The sequence below is a fragment of the Oncorhynchus nerka genome, linkage group LG22 (genome assembly GCF_034236695.1).
Source record: "Oncorhynchus nerka isolate Pitt River linkage group LG22, Oner_Uvic_2.0, whole genome shotgun sequence".
Lineage (NCBI taxonomy): Eukaryota > Metazoa > Chordata > Actinopteri > Salmoniformes > Salmonidae > Oncorhynchus > Oncorhynchus nerka.
In genome coordinates, this window is record NC_088417.1 from 33195228 (window position 1) to 33219909 (window position 24682).

Below are 24682 nucleotides of genomic sequence, written 5' to 3' on the forward strand. Positions count from 1 at the left end.
GGGTAATGCTTGCGTTCACGCACTGTAAGGTGGCAAGGTGAATGTCTTTTCATGGTAGGAGGGTGGAGATAACCACTTGGGGAAAGTGGAAGAACCTTTATCAAACCCTCCCTTGAGTGCTCTGGCCACCCTTTCCTGCTGGGGTCTCTGCTTGTTTGTGCCTGTGTGAATTATAATGTGGCTGGGGGACCCTAGTCTGTCCTCTGACAACAGCTCCAGGGCATGCCTAGTGTTTAGGTACCAGAGTTTCTCTGCATGTTGAAAGCTACTGTGTTTAGGAAAAAGGTTTTTCTCTTGAATGTACTTGCCATTTGTGTCAATGAGAAGCACAATTTCTGGCTTTTGTGTGCCCTCAGTGGATGTGTGGGGGTTGTCAGGAGGGCTATCTGGGAAGCTTACAGGGGGACTGTTAGGAAGGAGCGGGGTCTGTTGGGTTGGGTTGGTGGGTCCTATGTTGTCTGTCCCATTATGGTGTTGAGATTGTGGTCCGGGTCTGACGTGGGCTGTTCTGCTGGCTTCTCTTGGGGAGTGTCCTGCTCTCTGTCACACCTCAGCTTTCTCTCCTCTTACTTCAATGCTGTTAGCTGTGCCATGTGTTCCTTTCCCTCCTCCTTCAGTGCTGTCATATGTGCCATGTGTTCCTCTCTCTCCTGCCTGAGAGAGCTCTAGTGTAGCCAGCTCTCTCAGGCAGCCATCCATCTCCACCTTCAACCCTCAATTTCTTGTTGGAGGGGGGTGTTGTGCTGGTCTGTTTTGTGGGTCTGTTCTGTCTGGATTGTGTGGACTAGCTCTCTGAGCTCCACCACGTCTCCCTCCAGCTCTGTGAATTTATCCCTCTCAATGATGGAGGAGCAGTGCAGTTGTGGGACCTGGGTGTGTTCAATGCTGGGGAGATTACTATCCTCATCTGCAGGACAGTATATTGTACAGAACTCTACTGTGCTGTGCTGTACTCTAATGTGCTGTACTGTGATGTCTAAGTTTCACAAGTTTTAGACGTCTGTGATTGGTTCAGATTTGGTCTGGTCCTTACCAACTGAATATGGTCATGTTTGGGGGCAGAGCTCATTACAGCAATAGCCAGTGTGTTGAATAAAATCCAATTATACAAAATTGCATATTTCTACTTTTGTGTACCTATTCAGGATACATCACCATGATGAGAAAGATATTCATATCCATAACTATGTTTTTATGTATACTATAGATATGGAAACCGTGATGTAATTCCGTTACTGGATGTAAATCCACTTCACCCACTATAGCTCAATAACCAAAATACACTTTTTCAAACTAAAGGGGTCCTGTCATATATTGTAATGGAAAACTGTCAATTCTATGAAGATTTGTGGTTTATCAACAGTAAACTACTCTGAAAGATTTCACTGCAGCATACTGTAAATTATGGTGCATTGTCGGAAAATGTTAAGGGCGGGAAATAATTGTTGTATTTCAAATGGTACTGTAATTCCACCCTACAGAATACAGTACTGTACCATATGTTTGGAGAGCCAAAACACATTTGAACTACTAGTGGGTGCATGGTAGTGTTGTTTCTGGCTCATTAACATATTTTGAGGTGTGCATTTTAAAAGGCTTTGTTTGTTGCACCCATGAGTGAGAACGCTGTACCAATTTAACTCCTACTGTATGTTGTTATAGTGCCAAAACAATTTGCAGAGGAGACATATTAGACAAACAGCCAGTCTTAAACCTTAAATGGTTGCGCATTTTGCCATATCCTTTTGGTCTGTTTACCCAGTAGTCATTGCCAGTTAGTGCAAGTTATATAAAGCACCAAATATTCAGTAAAGGAGAATTTCACCCTGGCTCTGCCATGGCATATAGTCAGTACTATGTTAACAATATTTTTTTTAAATCATAAACATCACAATTATCCAAACCACAAGCTAAAACTTGAGCATTTGTGTAGGGGCACAGACTGAAGAGTGGGCTCTGCTTAGGAATCTCCGTTCTCTGATGCATTCCAATTCCTCTTGAAAGGCATCATGTTGCAGAGTGCAGATTATGATGGTCTTGGCTTGATCCAGATCTTCAGTGGAGTAGGGTTTGTTGCAAATGTCCCATCCTTTGCAGCTGCTGCCTTGAAGGAGTGAGCAACATTGCTTGCCAGCTTGAGAACCTCTCAAAGCGCTTGGAGTCTAACTTGCTGCTGGATACATTGGTGGCGTGACAAGCAATTTAGGGGCAGATCTCGTAATCAGATCTGGGGTCAACCAAGTCGAAAGGTGTGTGAAGGGGATCTGGCTCCGCTGACCTGAACAAGAAATCTGTTCCTGTCAACCATGTGCTATGAGTCAAGCTGCCTGCTGGGACTGATCACGAGGCATGATCAGCAGGGTTCTGTTCAGTAGATCTGTGCTTCCACTGTTCTGGGCTGGTAGATCTCCTGATACATTGCTCCCTGTTATTTACATACACGTAAAATTATTTGGTGTCGTGAATGTAACCCAGGACCAAATTCATGAAAAATTAACACTTACTTAAGTATTCAGACCCTTTGCTATGAGAATCAAAATTGAGCTCAGGTGCATCCTGTTTCCAATGACTATCCTTGAGAGTTTTCAACAACTTGATTGAAGTTCACCTGTGGTAAATTCAATTGATTGGACATGATTTGTAAAAGCATACATCTGTCAATATAAGGTCCTACAGTTGCCATTGCATGTCAGAGCAAAAACAAAGGCATGAAGTCAAAAGGATTCTGTGTAGAGCTCCAATAGAGGATTGTGTCCAGGTACAGATCTGGGGAAGGGTAACAAAACCGTTCTCCAGCATTGAAGGTCCCCAAGAACACAGTGGCCTCCAGCATTCTTAAATGGAAGAAGTTCAGAACCACCAAGACTCTTTCTAGAGCTAGCTGCCCAGCCAAACTGAGCAATCGAGGGAGAAGAGCCTTGGTCAGGGAGGTGACCAAGAACCCGACGGTCACTCTGACAGCTCCAGAGTTCCTCTGTGGGGATGGGAGAACCTTCCAGATGGACAACCATCTCTGCAGCACTCCACTAATAAAGCCATTATGGTAGAGTGGCCAACTGGAAGTCACTCCTCAGTAAAAGGCACATGACAGCCTCCTTGGAGTTTGCCAAAAGGCACCCTGTGACTCTCAGACCATGAGAAACAAGATTCTCTGGTCTGATGAAACCAAGATTGGACTCTTTGGTCTGAATGCCAAGTGTCACGCCTGGAGAAACCTGGTACCATCCTTACAGTGAAGCATTGTGGCATGCTGCCACCACGGGGATGTTTTTCAGGGGCAGGAACTGAGAGACTAGTCAGGATCGAGGGAAAGATGAACAGAGGACCTAAGACTGGGGTGAAGTCTCACCTTCCAACAGGCCAACGACCCTATGCACACAGCCAATACAATCCAGGAGTGGCTTCGGGACATGTCTCTGAATATCCTTGAGTGGCCCAGCCAGAGCCCGGACTTGAACCCAATCAAACATCTCTGGAGAGACCTGATCCAACCTGACAGAGCTTGAGAGGATCTGCAGGGAAGAATGGCAGAAACACCCCCAAGCTTGTAGCGTCACACCCAAGAAGACTCGAGGCTGTAATCACTGCCAAAGGTGTTTCAACAAAGTACTGAGTAAAGGGTCTGAGTAGCTGGCGTACATCTCTGTTCCAGGAACAGTGTGACGTAACCATTCTCTATAATGTTTGTCCTGAAGGCGTTAACTGGCAAATTGTTGTGTGCCACTCTGAGACAAACACCTCCCACTATCACACAGCAGAGGGCTAGGCACTGTGTGAAGGGAGGGGCCCGTTGCCCTGCTCCAGCACCTTGTGCACCTGGATGATGTCTCTCCCTAGAAGTAGCAGGATCTCGGCCTGAGGGTTCAGAGGGGGTATCTTAGTGGCTAAGAACTGAGGTCAGGGTGGTACCTTGTAACATCGGGTATAGAGATTTCTGCTCTATTGTCTGGCAGGTTGTTTCACCTGATGAGTGTGGGAAGAGGTAAACAGGTATTTTCATCAGCTGATTCCACAATGAAGCCTTTTGCTCTCTGGCCTACAGTCTCTGAGATACCTGAGCATGTCTTTTATAGTTTAATAAATATATAAATATATATATCATTTAAATTTTTAGGGTGTAGATCAGCTTTAATATAGCAGATAGATTGTACCTTGCATCAATGTAATTGTCTGCATCACTTCCAATCCCCCATATATATTTTTTGCAAATATATATATACATATATACACACTACCGTTCAAAAGTTTGGGGTCACTTAGAAATGTCCTTGTTTTTGAAAGAAAATGACATTTTTTGTCAATTAAAATAACATCAAATTGATCAAAAATACAGTGTAGACATTGCTAATGTTGTAAATGACTATTGTAGCTGGAAACAGCTGATTTTTAATGGAATATCTACATAGGCATACAGAGGCTCATTATCAGCTAACATCACTTCTGTGTTCCAATGGCACATTGTGTTAGCTAATCCAAGTTTATCATTTTAAAAGGCTTGTTGATCATTAGAAGACCCTTTTGCAATTATGCTAGAACAGCTGAAAACTGTTGTCCTGATTTAAGAAGCAATAAATCTGGCCATCTTCAGACTAGTTGAGTATCTGGAAATCGGGCATTTGTGGGTTTGATTAAAAATGTTTGTTTCTGGCTCAAAATATTTGTTTTATTTGTTTCTGGCTCAAAATGGCCAGAAACAAATAACTGTTTTCTGAAACTCGTCAGTCTATTCTTGTTCTGAGAAATGAAGGCTATTCCATGTGAGAAATTGTCAAGAAATTGAAGACTGTGTACTACTCCCTTCACAGAACAGCGCAAACTGGCTCTAATCAGAAGAGGAGTGGGAGGCCCCGGTGCACAACTAAGCAAAAGGACAAGTACATTAGGGGGTCTAGTTTGAGAAACAGACACCTCACAAGCAGCTTCATTAAATAGTACCCACAAAACACCAGTCTCAACGTCAACAGTGAAGAGGCGACTCTGGGATGCTGGCCTTCTAGGCAGAGTTGCAAAGAAAAAGCCACTTCAGACTGGCCAATAAAAAGAAAAGATTAAGATGGGAAAAATAACACAGACACTGGACAGAGGAACTCTGCCTAGAAGGCCAGCATCCCAGAGTCAACTCTTCACTTTAGGTGGCTGTTTGTAACGTTGTAGCTTGCTGTTTAATAGCTAGCCATATCTACAGCTAAAAAGAGAACAGGTTTTTACAATCGAGGAACAACTGATCTCCAATTGTAAAACATCTTCGCTATATATTCCGTTTGAAACATGTATGGTTGAAAGTCAGCGTGTAGCTAATAAATGCTTCATCATCAAATGCATGCTGATGAGAGGAATCAATTGAAGCCATTGCGTCTGGTCAGTACTTTCAGTTTGCCCAAAGGATTGTAGTTATTGTCTGCCTCCTATTAAAAAAAGCCCACTTTGGGGGAGGGACGGGGGCCAGAGCACGAAGCACACTTTCAGAGATTGGAAAAAAATGTGTCTGCTTGTGTATTTAGCAATTATACCATATTTATATTACAGTAGGTCTACTGTAATGTGAAATACAGAATTATTTTTGTCACCGAGCTGCCTTTAAACTATGTCAAATTCACGGTAACCCCTTTACATTGTAACTGATACTCCATTTTTTCTGCAGAAATCTTTTAATCTTAATTTGTGTTTGGAAAACATGGTCACACAAAAGACTGGGAAATTTTACTGTAAATCTTCTACCAAACTTTGCATGTGCACAGTTCTTCCAGTAATTTTTTTTCAAATGTTGTGTAAATTGTTCGAAGGAGTCTTTGTGCATAGAGTTAGTTGTATGGTTTGTTAAACTTTGAAATCAATGCGTTTTGTTTGGCATACATTTGAAAGTGAGTTACAATGGAATTGCCCTTATTATGATTGACATTTTTCATGCTGCTTCCTTATGATACCACAACCTCCAACATGGAAATGTGAGTAATATCTATATTTTTTAAAACACTAAAATATAGGCCTACTGTATGTTGTGTGATTTGTATCAAGGGAGAAATGGATAGGATATTTATGGTGTTCCTTGACTCATAAAGGTGGTAGACCCCAGGCAGTGGATATGATATCTAAACATAGAATATATCCGTACCATAAGGTGTAGAAAGAAAACGTAGCATCGTCTCCATTGGCAAAGATTTCTAACTCTTTATTGTGTGATGTTCATCTCAAAGATGTGTGTTTGTCTACCATGTCCATCACCAAAAATGCAATACTTTCACCCAGGTGGCACTATTCCATCAACATAATGTTGTGGTAAACGAGCTAGTTGACCCTGCTTGCTTCAGTTCATTTGATCTGTTTACCCCTTCCTATCAGCTTGTCAAATCTGCGGAGGATGCAGCGATCACAGCGTCTACACATTCAACCTATTTCAGTCAGTCAGCCAGGCCCTCCTTTAAGGTCTCTAAAGGAGAGTCTGCATGGATACAGTGAAGTACATAGGATGCATCCCAAATTGAACCCTATGTTCTATATAGTGCACTGCCTTTGAACAGTTTGTATGACCAAAGTGAAGGGTAGCATGGGCAGCCGACAGTTCTCTTTCTCTGAAAATTGGCAGATGAATTTCATTCACCACCACTTAGCCCTCCAGCCCTTTGTTCCCAGCACCCCAAAAGTAGTGCACTATATAGGGTGCCATTTGGGATGCACCTCATGTTACTACAATAAAATACTCACACACACTAATGAATGCAGAGGAATTAAGCAAAAGCCTAAGAAAATAGGCCTCATTAATTATTCATATACAACTTAATTGATTAATTATTATGGCAGACAATCTTAATCGGTTTTAATCACCCTCTGTGTGTGGGGCTGGTATGTACTGTAACAATGCTATTTAGTGAAGTAGCACTTATCTATAATGCAATTGTTTTTGGCTGTGTTTCGTCTCTTGACTTGACATTTTTCAATAATTCTGGCATAGATATTTCACTGCTCATTTAATGATTTATTTTCATAATTTTGTGTCCTGGGTACAAATAGTTTTTTTTCTTTACAATAACGTAATTTTCCAAGAACTTGAGCCTGCTTTTCAGAATAGTCCCAAAAGTGCAAACCTTGCCCATGTGGCATTGGAGAGGCTCAATTTAGGGTTCAAAATAGGGATGATTGAGTGTCAACAGTCATAGCCACTGATTACCAGAGGTGGGAGCAAGTCATTGTTTTACAAGTCACAAGTAAGTGTCAAGCGTTAGCACTCAAGTCCCAAGTCAAAACAGGCAAGTCCGAGTCAAGTCTCAAGTCAAGATCGTCAAGTATCAAGTCAAGTTTCGAGTCCTAAACAAGTCATAATGTGCTCTTCCCCAAATGTAATACCATTTCATTTTTTAAACAAGAGGAAGTATATTACATTTTCGCAAATCATGAATGATTTAAAAAATTTCTATATATTTATTACTTTCCAAATAAATGTTATATTTCCATGGAAATACATGGGTAGTCATGAGAAAGACACACCCCTCCAATAATGATCGAGGATCGCTATGGGGCGCAATCGGGCAATCTCTAAAGGACGCAATGTTTTCCTCCCGCTGGGGGAAGAGGAAAGGTCCTCAGTGAAGACCAAGAGCATGCAATTGTAGGATTGGTCATTGCTGAGAATGCAATAAAACTGAGAGAAATTCAGACCAGAATTGTAGAGGACAACCTGGTATTTCACAATGTGGAAAGCATCAGCCTGACTACCAAACACAGAGTTCGACTCTGTGACCAAACACAGAGTTCGACTCTGTGACCAAACACAGAGTTCGAATGAAAGAGTTGTACACAGTTCCTTTTGAAAGGAACAGTGAGCGGGTCAAGGAACTCCGGCACCAATACGCCCAGGTATGATGTCTCTCCAATATGTCTTGTTCTATAGTGAGTTTTACACTATGCTACTCTACATGTAAACATGGGTTACAGTACATACAGTAGGACATACTGAAAAGCATTGACGCATACTGTGTTTGATTTCTTTCAGAGAGTCATGGAGGTGGAGGCTAATCAGACCACACATGAAATCATTTATGTAGATGAGGCAGGGTTTAACCTGGCAAAAACACTTTGGCGGGGAAGAAACGTCATCGGGAAAAGGGCCACCATTGATGTGCCGGGTCAGAGGGGAGAAAATATCACAATGTGTGCTGCAGTCTCGAGTGCTGGTTTGGCCCTGCAGAAATGCCAGATTGGTCCCTACAACACTGAGCGTCTTATTTTATTTTTAGATGACCTGCACCAACAACTGGTGCCAGAAGCAGAAAGGGAACAGGGGGGAGGACACAGGAGGACATTTGTGATTGCATGGGACAATTTAGCATTCCACCATTCACATGCAATCACAAACTGGTTTGCAGCCCATCCAAGAATGGTTTGCCTTTTCCTCCCCACCTACTCGCCTTTCCTCAACCCCATTGACGATTTCTTTTCTGCCTAGAGGTGGTAAGTGTATGATCATCGGCCACATGACCAAATGTCTCTCCTGGATGCAATGGATACAGAGATCTCTCAGCTGAAGACTGCCAGGGGTGGATAAGGCATGCCAAGCATTTCTATCCAAGGTAAATAGCGAGAGAAGACACAAGATGAGATGTGGATGAGAACATGTGGCCAAATGCTGAAGATCGTATAGATTCGAACAGGACTGTGCATTTTTGTGTTTTTGCCCTTCTGTGCCTTTTTTTTAACTGTAATTGTGTTTTATTTTTACACATGTGGACCAAAGGTCATGTATATTGGATTTTTTGGTGATTACTAGCAGCAATTTCATGTTTTTAATAAAGCTTTCACTGCAGCAAATCTGTCACTTACAAAAACAATTATACTGTACATTCTATAAAATAAAGATGACTCATTAACTTTTAGTATGTTGCCAAAAATGCACACATTCGACACTCAACCAAAAAATGTAGAGTGGTTTACAGTAAAAGGAAAATTAATTATGATAAACAATGGATTTCACATTGTCTATTGTATGCAGGTAGAACTGAAACATGAAAAGTAATGCAGTTTTTGTAATGCCATCAGCTGTTAATATTTTTTAAGTGATTGTGCTATGATTGACTATATGTTCCTCTTGGACAGAAAACATATGCTAATGTTTTGACAGAATTATTAGATATTGAGTCGGTTTTGTCGTGTTTTGATAGAGTTAGTATATGTAGAGAAAGTATTTTTGCATTTTGAAATGTAGAGTTTGTAATTAACGTCTTCGGGATCGGTGTCCCTTCCCTTCCAACGTAGGCTAATGCGATTAGCATGAGGTTGTAAGTAACAAGAACATTTCCGAGGACTACATATACCTAGGTGTCTGGTTAGACTATAAACTCTCCTTCCAAACTCACATTAAGCTTCTCCAATCCAAAATGAAATCTAGAATCGGCTTCTTATTTCACAACAAAGCCTCCTTCACTCATGCTGCTAAACATATCCTCATAAAACGAACTATCTTACCAATCCTTGACTTCGGCGATGTCATTTACAAAATAGCCAACTCCCCCTTTGGCCGCCTTTCCTACCTGTTCTCTACTGCCAATGACTGGAATGAATTGCAAAAATCACTGAAGCTGGAGACTTTTATATCTCCCCCACTAACATTAAGCATCAGCTGTCAGAGCAGCTTACCGATCACTGCACCTGTACACAGCCCATGTGTAAATAGCACACCCTTCTACATCTTCTCCATATTGTTATTTATTTTTGCTATTTTGCACCCCAGTATCTCTACTTGCACATCATCATCTGCATATCTATCACTCCAGTGTTAATGCTAAATTGTAATAATTTCGCCACCATGGCCTATTTATTGCCTTACCTCCATAATCTTACTACATTTGTACACACTGTACATAGATTTTTCTATTGTGTTATTGACTGTACGTTTGTTTATCCCATGTGTAACTCTGTGTTGTTGTTTTTGTCGCACTGCTTTGCTTTATCTTAGCCAGGTCGCAGTTGTAAATGAGAACTTGTTCTCAACTGGCCTACCTGGTTAAATAAAGGTGAAAAATGTGTGTGTATATATATATATATATATATAGACATATCTGATATTGGCAGAAAGCTTATATTCTTGTTAATCTAAATTTACAGTAGCTATTGCAGTGAAATAATACCATGCTATTGTTTGAGGAGAGTGCACAATTTTGAACATGAAAAGTTATTAATAAACAAATTAGGCACATTTGGGCAGTCTTGATATAACATTTTGAACAGAAATACAATGGTTCATTGGATTAGTCTAAAATTTTGCACATACACTGCTGCTATCTAGTAGCCAAAATCGAATAATACATTATGGCCTTTCTCTTGCATTTCAAAGATGATGGTACGAATGGTAAGAATGGTTGTTTTTTCTTTGTATTATCTTTTACTATAGGGTTATATTCTCCTACATTCCTTTCACATTTCCACAAACTTCAAGATGTTTCCTTTCAAATGGTACCAATAATGTGCATATCCTTGCTTCAGGGCCTGAGCTACAGGCAGTAAGATTTGGGTATGTCATTTTAGGCAAAAATTGAAAAAAAGGGTTGGATCCTTAAGAGGTTTTAAGTATAGGTACAGGCTTGTTTGCAATTGTAAAAAACTGTAATACAATTTTTTATTTTATTGTTTAGAATGGTCCTTGGTCAAATGTCGTACACTATATAGGGAAAAGGGTGCATTTTGGGCCACACACATTGTTAGAGGTGACAATAGGGAGACAAGTGTGGCCTCAATAACTTAGCTGCTGTCTCTAGGATAAATGTGTGTAATGTAATATGACCTAAGAACATGCCATATTATGCAGTCACAGATATACTCCTTGAAGCATAGCTTTTCCCTTAAATTAATTATAAACACATAATAGCATACCGTAGGAAATTCATATTCTTGATGTTGTTCAGAGCTGGCAGATCTGAGGGTAGATAACAAGAGAGAACCGATGTAGATTCCTCGGATTAGGATCCTTCTATGTATCTGTGTACACTTCTAAGAGGGTTCTCTAGTTAAAACGTAATAACTTTTTTCATTCTTAAATTAAATCAGATTCAACACAATCTTTTAAGGTGGAATAATACACTTCAAGATGGGCTTAGTCTAATTAGAATTGTGAACATAAAATCAAAGACTTTGTTTCAAGATGTGAAGCAACGGAATCCTCTGAAATAACTTCCAATAGAGTTTCTAAATTACAAGCTGTTAGTTCATGATAAAACCTTTTATATTCCTCATTATTTCACAGCTGACATTTGGCTATTTACCATGGAGCTCTTTCGCAGAGACACTAACAGGAAGATTGCGCTTGTACTTATGCACTGACATTCAAACCAATATCAATATCACTGAGTCAGTGTTCATTTTTATTAGTATTGGATGATCTGTAAAGCTCGATGAACTGTTTGAACAGGAAATGCAGGTGAAACATGTCAACAATGTTGTACTAAATTGATTATTATTATAATGCCGTTGCTCATCTTTCAATTTACCAAACCAATTGTACAGTTAAAAGAACTAAAGTGAATACATTACATATTGTCTCCCCAGGCTACTTAGTAGTCTGACACAATGAAAACAAGCAGCTTAGAACCATCAAAGACAGTAATGAGTTGCCATGCTGGTTTTAATAGTCATCCCTTGTTTTGAGAAGATGATTGGATTTAAATATGTTTTAGTAGATGTGACTTTAAATGTCTCCATCTTTGTTTACTTGCAAGTGTATAATGAAGACTTGTATTGCAGATGTAAATGTGGGGATTCATGGTTCAATCAAATTATATTTGTACTATTATAGTGATATGACAGAACAGTATAACAAATGAAAGACATTCATATCACTAAACTGCAATCAAATGTTGTAATAAATTGTTTATGTTTTTCCCAGAAGAAACCACTTTACTTCTGTAATTATCTTGTCTTATTTTGGAAGTGTTGACTAGAAAGCAGCTGATCAGGCTCTGTGGATATGTTGACACTTTATACACACTGAGTGTACAAAACATTATGAACATTATGCTCTTTCCATTGACTGACCAGGTGAATCCAGGGGAAAGCTATGATCCCTTATTGATGTTACTTGTTAAATCCACTTCCATCAGTGTAGATGAAGGGGAGGAGACATGTTAAAGAATGATTTTTAAGCATTAAGACATGGATTGTGTATGTGTGCCATTCAGAGGGTAAACGGGCAAGACAAAATAATTAAGTGCCTTTGAAAGGGGTATAGGGTTAGTTGCCATGCACACCGGTTTGTATCAAGAACTGAAACGCTGCTGGATTTTTCACACTCAACAGTTTCCCATGTGTATCAAGAGCGGCAACTCAATATTAGGAAGGTATTTTTTTAAAGGTTTTGTACACTTAGTGTATGTCTATATCAATTACCAAGGTAATAGATTAAGAACTGGTTAAATCCAAGTCTGACATGGTCAGTCAGTCAGTCACATTTTAAACATAACGGTATGGTCCAGAATTACAATTTGGAGATCTGCTGCAGGACATTTTCAAAGAGGTTAGTTGTGCATTTCCACTAAATTAGCCTCCTTCCTGGCTATTTCATGGATACACTGTAGTGACTGGAAGGTAAAAGTATAGTGTGTTTGATTTAACATTCATGTTGTTTCCTCTCCCTCAGAGCCATGCTGTTCAAGTACAGAGAAAAATATATTATTAATGGACCTAGAGGAATGCTACAAGTACAAAACAACATGGGTTTTCATCTACCTTTACACCTGTGCCGTACAGTAGATGGGTCCTCTGAGATAAGAATTATGGAATTTAATTTAGTACCCTGCTCAAAAAAGAAAACGGCATACACCAGCCTTCGTTGTGTTTTCGCTGGTGACCAGCCTTCACTGTGTTTTGGACACCGGTGACCACCATAAATTGATCACCAGCGTACCGGTCACTGGCAAAACCAGCATCTAGTCACATTATGCTCACTTGCAAAGTGATGTCTAATTCCTATTGGAATATCCGACAATTGGAACTTTTATTCTCCTACAATCTGCATTCAGAATGACTGCCAGGGTTAGAAAAATGAGAGAACGAGATTACCTAAACCATCTAAACTCTAACAACTATTTTAGTAAAGGTGTAAGTCCAAGGCCATGTCTACACTTGACAGTTCATGCAGCTTTAGTATTCTGATCATATAGTTTGTGTCATGCATCTCTATCTACATTTAAATGTGTCTACCGTGTCCACAGTGTGTCCGGATACCCTTTTCCCATGCTATATTCAAGTGCCGGTATGCATTCTACAAACGTTGGAATAGGCAAAATATGATAATAACACAACAACTGCTAGCAGTAGCTAATTACTATAGCGCCAAGTCTAGGTCCAAAAGGCTCCTTAACAGCTTCTACACCCAAGCTATAAGACTGCTGAACAATTTATCAAATGGCCACCCGGACTATTTACATTGACCCCCCTTATTTTTTACACTGCTGCTACTCACTGTTTATCATCTATGCCTAGTCACTTTACCCCTACCCACTTGTACAAATTCCTGCAAATAACCTGTACCCCCACACATTTACTCGATAACGGGCCCCCTGTATATAGCCTCGTTAATCGTATGTAATTCTACTGTGTTCCTTTTAATGTTACTTTATTTTATTTAGTCAATATTTTTTTCACTATTTCTTGAGCTGCACTGTTAGTTAACTTCTTTGGGACTTGGGGGCAGTATTGAGTAGTTTGGACAATAAGGTGCCCAGAGTAAACTGCCAGTTACTCAAGCCCAAAATCGAGAATATGCATATAATTAGCATATTTGGATAGAAAATACTCTGAAGTTTCTAAAACTGTTTGAATGATGTCTGTGAGTATAACAGAACTCATATGGAAGTCAAAAACCGGAGAAAAAAATCCAACCAGGAAGTGGGAAATCTGAGGTTTGTAGTTTTTCAAGTCATTGAAAAACAGTGTCTATGGGGTTATTTGCACTTCCTACGGCTTCCACTAGATGTCAACAGTCTTTAGAACCTTGTTTGAGGCTTCTACTGTGAATGGGGAGAGAATAAGAGCTGGGTGAGCCAGGTGTCTGGCAGAATGCCATGAGCTCAGTCTCGCGTGCACCCGTGAGAGTTTGCTGTGTTCCATTGCATTTCTAAAGACAAAGGAATTGTCCGGTTGAAATATTATTGAAGATTTATGATAAAAACAACCTAAAGATTGATTCTATACACCGTTTGACATGTTTCTACGAGCTGCTATATAACTTTTTGGACTTTTTGTCTGGACTTGTCCGCGCCTCGTGAAGAAGCTGAAGCTGTTAACTCACGAGGCGCGGGCAAGTCCAGGCAAAAGTTCAGACGAAAAGTCTGTTTTTGGTGACAAGCCAAATTTCTTCAGCCTCCTGAGGTTGAAGAGGTGCTGTTGCGCCTTCTTTACCACGCTGTCTGTGTGGGTGGACCATTTCAGTTTGTCCGTGATGTGTACGCCGAAGAACTAAAACTTTCCACCTTCTCCACTATTGTCCCGTCGATGTTGATAGGGGTGTGCTCCCTCTGCTGTTTCCTGAAGTCCACGATCATCTCCTTTGTTTTGTTGACGTTGAGTGTGAGGTTATTTTCATGACACCACACTCCTAGGGCCCTCAGCTCCTCCCTGTAGGCCATCTCACCGTTGTTGGTAATCAAGCCTACCACTATAGTGTCGTCTGCAAACTTGATGATTGAGTTGGAGGCATGCTTGGCCACGCAGTCATGGGTGAACAGGGAGTACAGGAGAGGGCTGAGAACGCACCCTTGTGGGGCCCCAGTGTTGAGGATCAGCGGGGTGGAGATGTTGTTTCCTACCCTCACCACCTGGGGGCATCCCGTCAGAAAGTCCAGGATCCAGTTGCACAGTAGAGGGGCGAGACCCAGGTTCCCGAGCTTAATGGCGTGTTTAGAGGGTACTATGGTGTTAAATGCTGAGCTGTAGTCGATAAACATCATTATTACATAGGTATTCCTCTTGTCTAGATGGGTTAGGGCAGTGTGATTGTAATTGCGTCATCTGTGGACCTATTGGGGTGGTAAGCAAATTGGAGTGGGTCAAGGGTGTCAGGTAGGGTGGAGGTGATATGATCCTTGACTAGCCTCTGAAAGCACTTCATGATGACGGAAGTGAGTGCTACCGGGCGATAGTCGTTTAGCTCAGTTACCTTAGCTTTCTTGGGAAATGGAACAATGGTGGCCCTCTTGAAGTATGTGGGAAGAGCAGACAGGGATAGGGATTGATGGAATATGTCCGTAAACACATCAGCCAGCTGGTAGGCGCATGCTCTGAGGATGTAGCTAGGGATGCCATTTGGGCCGGCAGCCTTGCTAGGTTTAACACATTTAAATGTTTTACTCACGTTGGCTGCGGTGAAGGAGAGCCCGCAGGTTTTGGTAGCGGGCCGCGTCGGTGGCACTGTATTTTCCTCCTGGTTTTCATTTTGTAGTCCGTGATTGACTGTAGACCTTGCTACATACCTGTCGTGTCTGAGCCGTTGAATTGTGACTCTACTTTGTCTCTATACTGACGCTTAGCTTGTTTTATTGCCTTGCAGAGGGAACAGCTACACTGACCCACTGCAATTGTGATACAGTGAATTATAAGTGAAATAATGTGCCTGTAAACAGTTTTTGGAGAAAAAAATCTGTGTCATGCACAAAGTAGATGTCCTAACCAACTTGCAAAAACTATAGTATATTAAAGTACGATAGATAAATGGCTGGTTCTTTTTTTCCTTACACCGTAGGTTCATGTACTTTGACATGAAGCAGTCAAATTAGTGCTCTATAACCATTTTTTGTATTTTAATCCTAGAAAATGGACCTTAACTCAAAAAGTGTTGAAGCCTCGATGCCATCTTGTTTCTGGGCTAAACGCCCATTTGGCCAAACCTGTGCTCACCGAGTTTCGTCTTTGAAGTCTTTTTCATTTAGGAGAAATAGCCATGTCACTTTGGTGATGTTTTGTCCATTTGCAATAAGCAGCCAGACGCCATCTGGAGGGATTTTCTGGAACAACGGAAAAATAAACAAAACATAAACAGTTTATTAAATGGAAACAAAATGTTCGAGAGACTTTATTTGATGACTTCCTGGAAGATCCGTCACTTTAATAAAACTCGCGGACGTCAGGTAATGGACCCTACATTTGCAATATGGAGATCCTCATCAATACGGGTAATGGAATCGGCATCCCTTATGTAGAAAAATGGTTATAAGTTCTACATTCTTTGAATGAGGCATGCTTATTTAAGATGGTGAGGACAACACTTTTAAAGAGCAACCAGGCATCCTCTACTGATGGGATGAGGTCAATATCCTTCCAGGATACCCGGGCCAGGTCGTATAGAAAGACCTGCTCACTAAAGTGTTTTAGGGAGCGTTTGACAGGTAGAGAGGTGGTCGTTTGACCGGCTGACCCATTACGGACGCAGGCAATGAGACAGTGATCGCTGAGATCCTGGTTGAAGACAGCAGAGGTGTATTTAGAGGGCAAGTTGGTCAGGATGATATCTATGAGGGTTCCCATGGTTACGGATTTAGGGTTGTACCTGGTAGGTTCCTTGATAATTTGTGAGATTAAGGGCATCTAGCTTAGATTGTAGGACGGCCGGGGTGTTAATAACCTGTTAAGTCTACACCCTACTTTTTCCAACATTCTGTTAAAAATCACGCAACATTTCAGCGTCCTGCTACTCATGCCAGGAATATAGTATATGCATATGATTAGTATGTGTGGATAGAAAACACTCTGACGTTTCTAAAACTGGTTAAATCACGGCTGTGACTATAACAGAGCCTGCGTTTCATCGAAAAGCGCAAGAAAAACTGATCACTGAAAACTGGAAAAAGTATCAATGCGCAACTTGCATGTATTGTTTATGGGAAACCAAATTACATGGGGCTGAGATTGCAAGTCCTACAGCTTCCACACGATGTCGCCAGTCTTGTCAATTGCCTGGCCTTTGTTTCTTGGTCAAACGAGTCAGAGAGAGCCCATTCCTTCCGGTCTCCGACAGGATGTTTTGGAGTAGAAATTTCTGAACATGATTTCAAGACGTGGAGCTATTGAATAAACATCGCCCCGTGATAAATTTGATAGATTATTAACGTTTACTAATACCTAAAGTTGGATTACAAAAGTATTTCGTAGTGTTTTGTGAAAGTTTATCGTCAACTTTTTTAATTGAAAAAAATGACGTTCCGTTTTAAAACTGTGTTTTTTCCATGATCACAGAGTCTTCATAGATCGATATTTAGGGTATATATGGACCGATTTAATCGAAAAAAAGACCCAATAGTGATGTTTATGGGACATCTAGGAGTGCCAACAAAGAAGATCGTCAAAGGTAATGAATGTTTTATATTTTATTTCTGCGTTTTGTGTAGCGCCGGCTATGCTAATTATTTTGTTTATGTCCCCTTCGGGTATTTCGGGGTGTTGCATGCTATCAGATAATAGCTTCTCATGCTTTCGCCGAAAAGCATTTAAAAATCTGACTTGTTGGCTGGATTCACAACGACTGTAGCTTTAATTCAGTACCCTGCATGTGTGTTTTAATGAACGTTTGAGTTTTAACGAGTGCTATTAGCATTTAGCGTAGTGCATTTGCATTTCCAGATGGCTAGATGGGACGCATCTTTGCTGTCCTTCCTAAGCCAGGATTCAGACACGTCAAGGACATCAGGGTTGGCAGAGTGTGCTAAAGCAGTGAATTAAACAAACTTAGGGAGGAGGCTTCTGATGTTAACATGCATTAACTCTTGAAACTACCCATCCCGGATCCGGGAGAATTGTCATCCACTGACACTAAGTAGCATAACGCAACGGACAAAAAATGTTACTAGAAAATATTCATATTCATGAAATCACAAGTGAAATATATTCAAACACAGCTTAACCTTTTGTTAATCACCCTGTCATCTCAGATTTTGAAAATATGCTTTACAGCAAAAGCAAGACAAGCATTTGTGTAAGTTTACATAGGACAAGACAAACACACGTCCGACTGCTACACCATCTTGGCTTTCGTTTGTCGTGTGATAGGCTTGAAAGGGGCGCAGTCACATACTGAACTCTTGGCCTTGAATGTAGCACTTAGGGAACTCCATCACCCACTCTACCCCTGTCGTGGGCTCTTACTCACCACAATGGTCACAGAGAGACGGATAACTATGTGGTTCGCAAAGGTCTTCTGTGTCTAAAGTGATGCGAGAGGGCAAAAAAAACATCTTAACGATGCACATAGTTATCCAAACGAGTGGTCTGAGGCAGGCGTTTAATTATGAGCGTGCAACATAGATAACAATAGTTTTGGGAAACGGCTTGAATATTTAACAATGCTCCTACTATAGTTCTAACGATGAACTTAGCTTTAAGATGCTATTGAGAAACCGGGCTCTGGTCAGATGCTGACCCGTTCCGATCTGAGTGATGGAAGCAGCAGAAAAGTAATTGATAAAGTTTGATCATAAAGTTACTCCCCCATGTCAAACATTTGGAATCATGAGGAGGGATTGCTAAAGGGATAGGGTGACATAATTTTATTACACCATTGGTAAAATGTTATTCTCTTACCCAATTTAAATTAGTACGGCCTTGTAAGCAATATTGGAGAAGGCTTGTTTGCAGAGGGGAGTGGTTTATTTAGCTAGATATCTAATCTACTGGTGCCAAAATTGACTGTCGGCTGTCAGCAAAAAATGATTAAAAGTTTCAACTATTCATCTATGGCAAAGATACTTATATGTTTCCACTTTCATCTATGTCTGGTGTTAGCTAGTTACTGGCTAGCTAGGTCTTCAGCCAGCATGGAACAAAACAGGGGGAAGGGTCATTCAAAACTCTGGCGCAGTTGTCATGACAACACATGGGTCAGGGGAGGCTTATGTGAGTGAGTGACATAGGGGAGCAGGGAGGCAGGGAAAGACAAGAGACAGCAACTAACAAGCTGACTCTTGCTATAGTATAGCTGCCATGCGTAGGTTATTTATCATGCAACATGATTATATAGTTCTGATTATGTAGTTCCGCTGGGTTCCGCTAGCCAACAGCCAATGAAATTGCAGGGCGCCAAATTCAAATCAACAGAAATCTCATAATTAAATTTCTCAAACATACAAGTATTAGACACCATTTTAAAGATAAAAGTCTCGTTAATCAAGCCACAATGTCTGATTTAAAAAATGCTTTACAGCGAAAGCTCCTCAAACGATTATGTTAGGTCTCCACCAACTCACAGAAAAACCCAGCCATTTTTCCAGCCAAAAGAGGAGTCACACAAAGCACAAATAGAGATAACATGAATCACTAACCTTTGATCTTCATCAGATGACACTCATAGGACTTCATGTTCCACAATACATGTATGTTTTGTTCGGTAAAGTTCATATTTATATCAAAAATCTTATTTTACATTGGCGTGTTATGTTCAGTAGTTTCAAAACATGCAGTGATATTGCAGAGAGCCACATGAATTCACAGAAATACTGAAATAACTTTAGATACATCTATCCTTAATGCAACCTCTGTGTCAGATTCTTTTTAAACTTTACGGAAAAAGCATAATCTGAGAACGGTGCTCAAAGCCCAAACCAGCCAAAATAAATATCTGCCATGTTGCGCAGTCAACATTAGTCATAAATAACATTATAAATATTCACTTACCTTTGATAATCTTCATCAGAATGCACTCACAGGAATCGCAGTTCCACAATAAATGTTTGTTTTGTTCGATAATGTCCATTTATGTCCAAATAGCTTATTCTGTTAGGGCGTTTGGTAAACAAATCCAAAAGCGCGTTCAGGTCCAGTCGGACGAAAAGTTCAAAAAGTTATATTACAGGTCAAAGAAACTTGTCAAACTAAGTATAGAATCAATCTTTATGATGTTTTTATCATAAATGTTCAATAATGTTCCAACCGGAGAATTCCATTGTCTGTAGAAAAGCACTGGAACGAGAGATACCTCTCATGTGAAATGCGTGTGACTGAGAACGAGGATGCTGGCAGACTCCCTTCACAGGATAAGCCTGAAACAATGTTCTAAAGACGGTTGACATCTAGTGGAAGCCTTAGAAAGTGCAAAATAACCCATACCCCACTGTGAATTCGATAGGGGCTGAGTTCAAAAACGACAAACCTCAGCTTTCCCACTTCCTGCCATATTCTGAGTTCTGTTATACTCGCAGACATCATTCAAACAGTTTTAGAAACTTCAGAGTGTTTTCTATCCAATACTAATAATAATATGCATATATTAGGATCTGGAACTGAGTTGGAGGCAGTTCACTCTGGGCACGTTATTCATCCAAAAGTGAAAATGCTGCTCCCTATCCCAAAGAAGATAAAGGTTAAATATATATAAGTAACAGATTGGAATACTTTAGAAACATTTATTTTATTTATATTTGAGTAGGTTCATATTAATTAATCAATCAATGTACATGCAAAAAAAACTGCAATAGAGCATGCTGGGCGTTTGTTTTGGATCATCTCTGGTTATTAGTGATGTTATGTTTGATACCAGAGCTCTGAGGCATGCGTCTAAATCCCTAAGCAGTTTACCTTATGCAGTGTGCCGATGCCTGTATCACTTTATCAGAAGCATGTGCTCAATGACATCTGAAACTTAGTTTCATCGAACAACAACCTGATTGGTTTGGCTTTGGTTTTGGAAGAGTGCGACGTCAGCTATAATAATGTATTTTTGAAATTATTTTGACGAGCAAGTGCCACTAGTTTACACTGTGTGGATGAAAGCCTTAAGTAACTAATCTATTTATTCGACACAATTGGCTGGCAAGCCTCAACGCTTCAGGAAGCTTCGTTTCCACATCACTAATGGTTTTTAACACTGGAGTTATTTTACATTGCCAAGTGTTAATTTAACTCTTTAGAGTGTTCCTTTAATTAACTTGATAAATGTCACATAAAAAAATCAACACTAACCAATTTCCTGTGTGCTATGAAAGGGACAGATCTGCAGGCTTCCATACATTTCCGGAACATTTTAAATTCTGAAGAACCGTAGATGCCACGTCAAGAACCCCACACTTAAATTATAGGTTATTTTATTGGACAAGAGTTCTCCAAGGAATCTTTAGAAAGGGAGTCTTTCTATGAACAATAAACACCTCAACTTGTATTATTATTAGTAACTCCTCAAACCCACAAGGTCTTCCTGAAGTGGTAAAATGTTATTTTCAGGGTCTGTGAAAAATTGTAGTATATTGTCTACATCCCACACGGCACCTTATTACCCAGAGTGCACTACTTCTGACCAGAGGCCCATTTGGGTATCAGGCAAAATCCTACAGTATATCTAGGACAGTTGCTAAAGAATTCAGTAAATCATTAACAATAATAAACACGTTTGTCTTAATCTGGTTGTAATCTAAATTGCGCTAATACACAGCAGTTGTCTTAATCCGTAGCTTCAGGACAATGCAACATCACATCATGCTGTTTTGAATGATATGGAAGGGAGTCTATCTAGTGCAATGGCTGGTCCTTAATCCTATTTTGCAATTAATTACACACCACTTCAGAAACCTGGCCCTGTTAGACCCAGACTGTGGGATGTTTGGAAAACCTGCACCTAAAATCCCAATACATTGTGTGATATCCCCAGAGGGAGTGCTTGGCAGTGTGATTGTTCGTATTTATACTCCTCATATTCATAGCAGAAAGTGCATTAGCATATCTGTCTGGCTGTGCAGACATTAAACGCAGGTGAAGCACAACGAGGGTATTATCACATTTTGTTTATCACACAAAGGGAGGCACACATGCACACTCTTCACAAACACTGTCTCTTCATTCATCTGTCTCACATAGACACAAAACATCAGGTGGGTGCATGCCTAGCATACTCTTCCGAATCCCAAATGGCACCCTATTTCCTATGTCGTGCACCATTTTTGACCACAGCTCTACACAGCACCTTCTCCAGTGTTAACAATGGTTCCAATGTGTATATGGTCTTCTCTTTTAGTGTTGATTTAACACTCTCAGTTCCAGTATGGTCACACTCTTTCAGTGTCGATTTAACACTCTCAGTATTGATTTAACACTGGAGAATTTTCTGTGATATGGGCCCTGATCAAAAGTAGTGCACTGTATAGGGAACAGGGGGCCATTTGGGATTCATACACTCTAATTGTAATTGCCTGGCTGCTTATATGGATTCCGACCCATACTTCATGTTTGTAGCGTCTCGTTAGCTGTTGTTGTATCATGTTAGTCTCTTTATTTAGGTACATTTGTTACTTTTGTTCCATTGTTGAATATGCATTCACCAATGAAAATGCTATTCTGTTGTCTTAAATCATTTGCATTTATGCACACTGTCTATTCAAGAACTGTCTAATTATGTGCACTGTCTATTGAAGAACTGTCTATTTATGTGCATTGTCTGTTTAAGAACTGTCGATAGATTCAATGGTTATGTAAGGATGTGAATGATTATCATTGATTAGTGAAGCCTGACCTGTGTCTATAAATTCCCATCTGTCATGTGATTAAGGTAGTGGTTGCTTCTAGAGAATGAAGAATTCTTAAGGATCTGCCCCTTTTTTAAATGTAGCTCAGGCCCTGAAGCAGGGATATGCATATTATTGGTACCAATTGAAAGGAAACACTTTGAAGTTTACAGAAATGTGAAAGGAATGATGGAGAATATAACACAATAGATCTGGTAAAAGATAATACTAAGGAAAAAAAACGGTTCTTTGTATTTTTTTGTGTACTATCATCTTTGAAATGCAAGATAATTGCCATAATGTATTATTCCAGCCCAGGTGCAATTAAAATTTTGTCCACTAGAAGGCAGCAGTGTATGTGCAAAGTTTAAACTGATCCAATGAACCATTGTATACCTGTTCAAAATGTTGTATCAAGGCTGACCAAATGTGCCTAATTTGTTTATTAATAACTTTCATGTTCAAAATTGTGCACTGTAATAGCTACTGTAAATTGGACAGTGTAGTTAGATTAACACGAATTTAAGCTTTCTGCAAATATCATATATGTAGATGTCCTGGGAAATGTTCTTGTTACTTACAACCTCATGCTAATAGCATTAGCCTATGTTAGCTCAACCATCTCGTGGATGGGACATCAATCCCAGATAAGTTTTTAACATAGTTTTTAACATAGTCCCCCTGTGTACTGCCCCTGTGAAGACTTAAGTTTAAGGGTGGCAGATTTTTTAAAACTTTTAAACTCGGGCAAAACAGAGATGCTAGTTCTAGGTCCCAAGCAACAAAGAGATCTACTGTTAGATCTACTGTTGGATCTATGCTATTCAGCAAATATTACTAGAAAATATTCATGTTCATGAAATCACAAGTGAAATATAGCGAAACACAGCTTAGCCTTTTGTTAATCACCCTGTCGTCTCAGATTTTGAAATTATGCTTTACAGCGAAAGCAATACAAGCGTTTGTGTAAGTTTATCGATAGCCTAGCATAGCATTATGTACACTTAGCATTAGGAAGCTTGGTCACGAAAATCAGAAAAGCAATCAGAAAAGCAATCAGAAAAGCAATCAAAAGTTCTTCGGATGTTTTCACTCATGAGACTCCCAGTTAGACAGCAAATGTTCCTTTTGTTCTATAAAGATATTTTTTATATCCAAATACCTCTGTTAGTTTGGTGCGTTATGCCCAGGAATCCACCGGAAATAGCGGTCACGACAACGCAGACAAAAATTCCAAATTATATCCATAATGTCGACAGAAACACGTCAAATGTTTTTTATGATCAATCCCCAAGGTGTTTTTCAAATATCTATTCGATAATATATCAACCGGGACAGTTGGCTTTTCACTAGGACCGGGAGGAACAATGGCCGCCTCTCTCTTTTGCGCAAAAATCACTCTGAGAGCCCCCACCTGACCACTTATGTAATGTGGTCGTTCACGCTCATTCTTCAAAATAAAGGCCTGAAACTATGTCTAAAGGCTGTAGACACCTTAGGGAAGCCATATAAAAAGTAATCTGGTTGATATCCCTTTCAATGGTCAATAGGGATGCATAGGAACACAGAGGTTTCAAAATAAGAGTCACTTCCTGATTGGATTTTTCTCAGGCTTACGCCTGCAATATCAGTTCTGTTATACTCACAGACAATATTTTTACAGTTTTGGAATCGTTAGAGTGTTTTCTATCCTAAGCTGTCAATTATATGCATATTCTAGCATCTGGTCCTGAGAAATAGGCTGTTTACTTTGGGGACGTTATTTTTTAAAAAAAAAAAAAATAGTGCCCCCTTCAAGTACTTTTAATCAGTGTGCATGGCCACTGCATTTTCATGTCATCTGACCATAGCACTGGTTCCAATCCAAGTTCAAATGCTGTTTATCTCCAGGCGGTGCTATGGTCAATTGACATGAAAATAGAGCTCTTTGGCGATGCACACCAGTGGTGGGTTTGGCGTCAAAAAACGAAAGCATACAATATAGCTCAGCATTATTTATTCTACACTGTATTTTTTGCTCATCTTTGTTAACAGTGTAATAATTCTGGACCCCACTGTATATTTTTCTTTTGCTTTTTCAAAATGGATGCAACGTAGCTGCATGGGTACGCACTCGTGCGAGAAGATTTCTGCTGTCCGACCAGCTGGGTACTCGTTAGGGATTGATGGAGCTGCCTACCTGTGTGCCGGGTGGGAAAACTTACTGTAGCTTAGCTGCTTTTGTC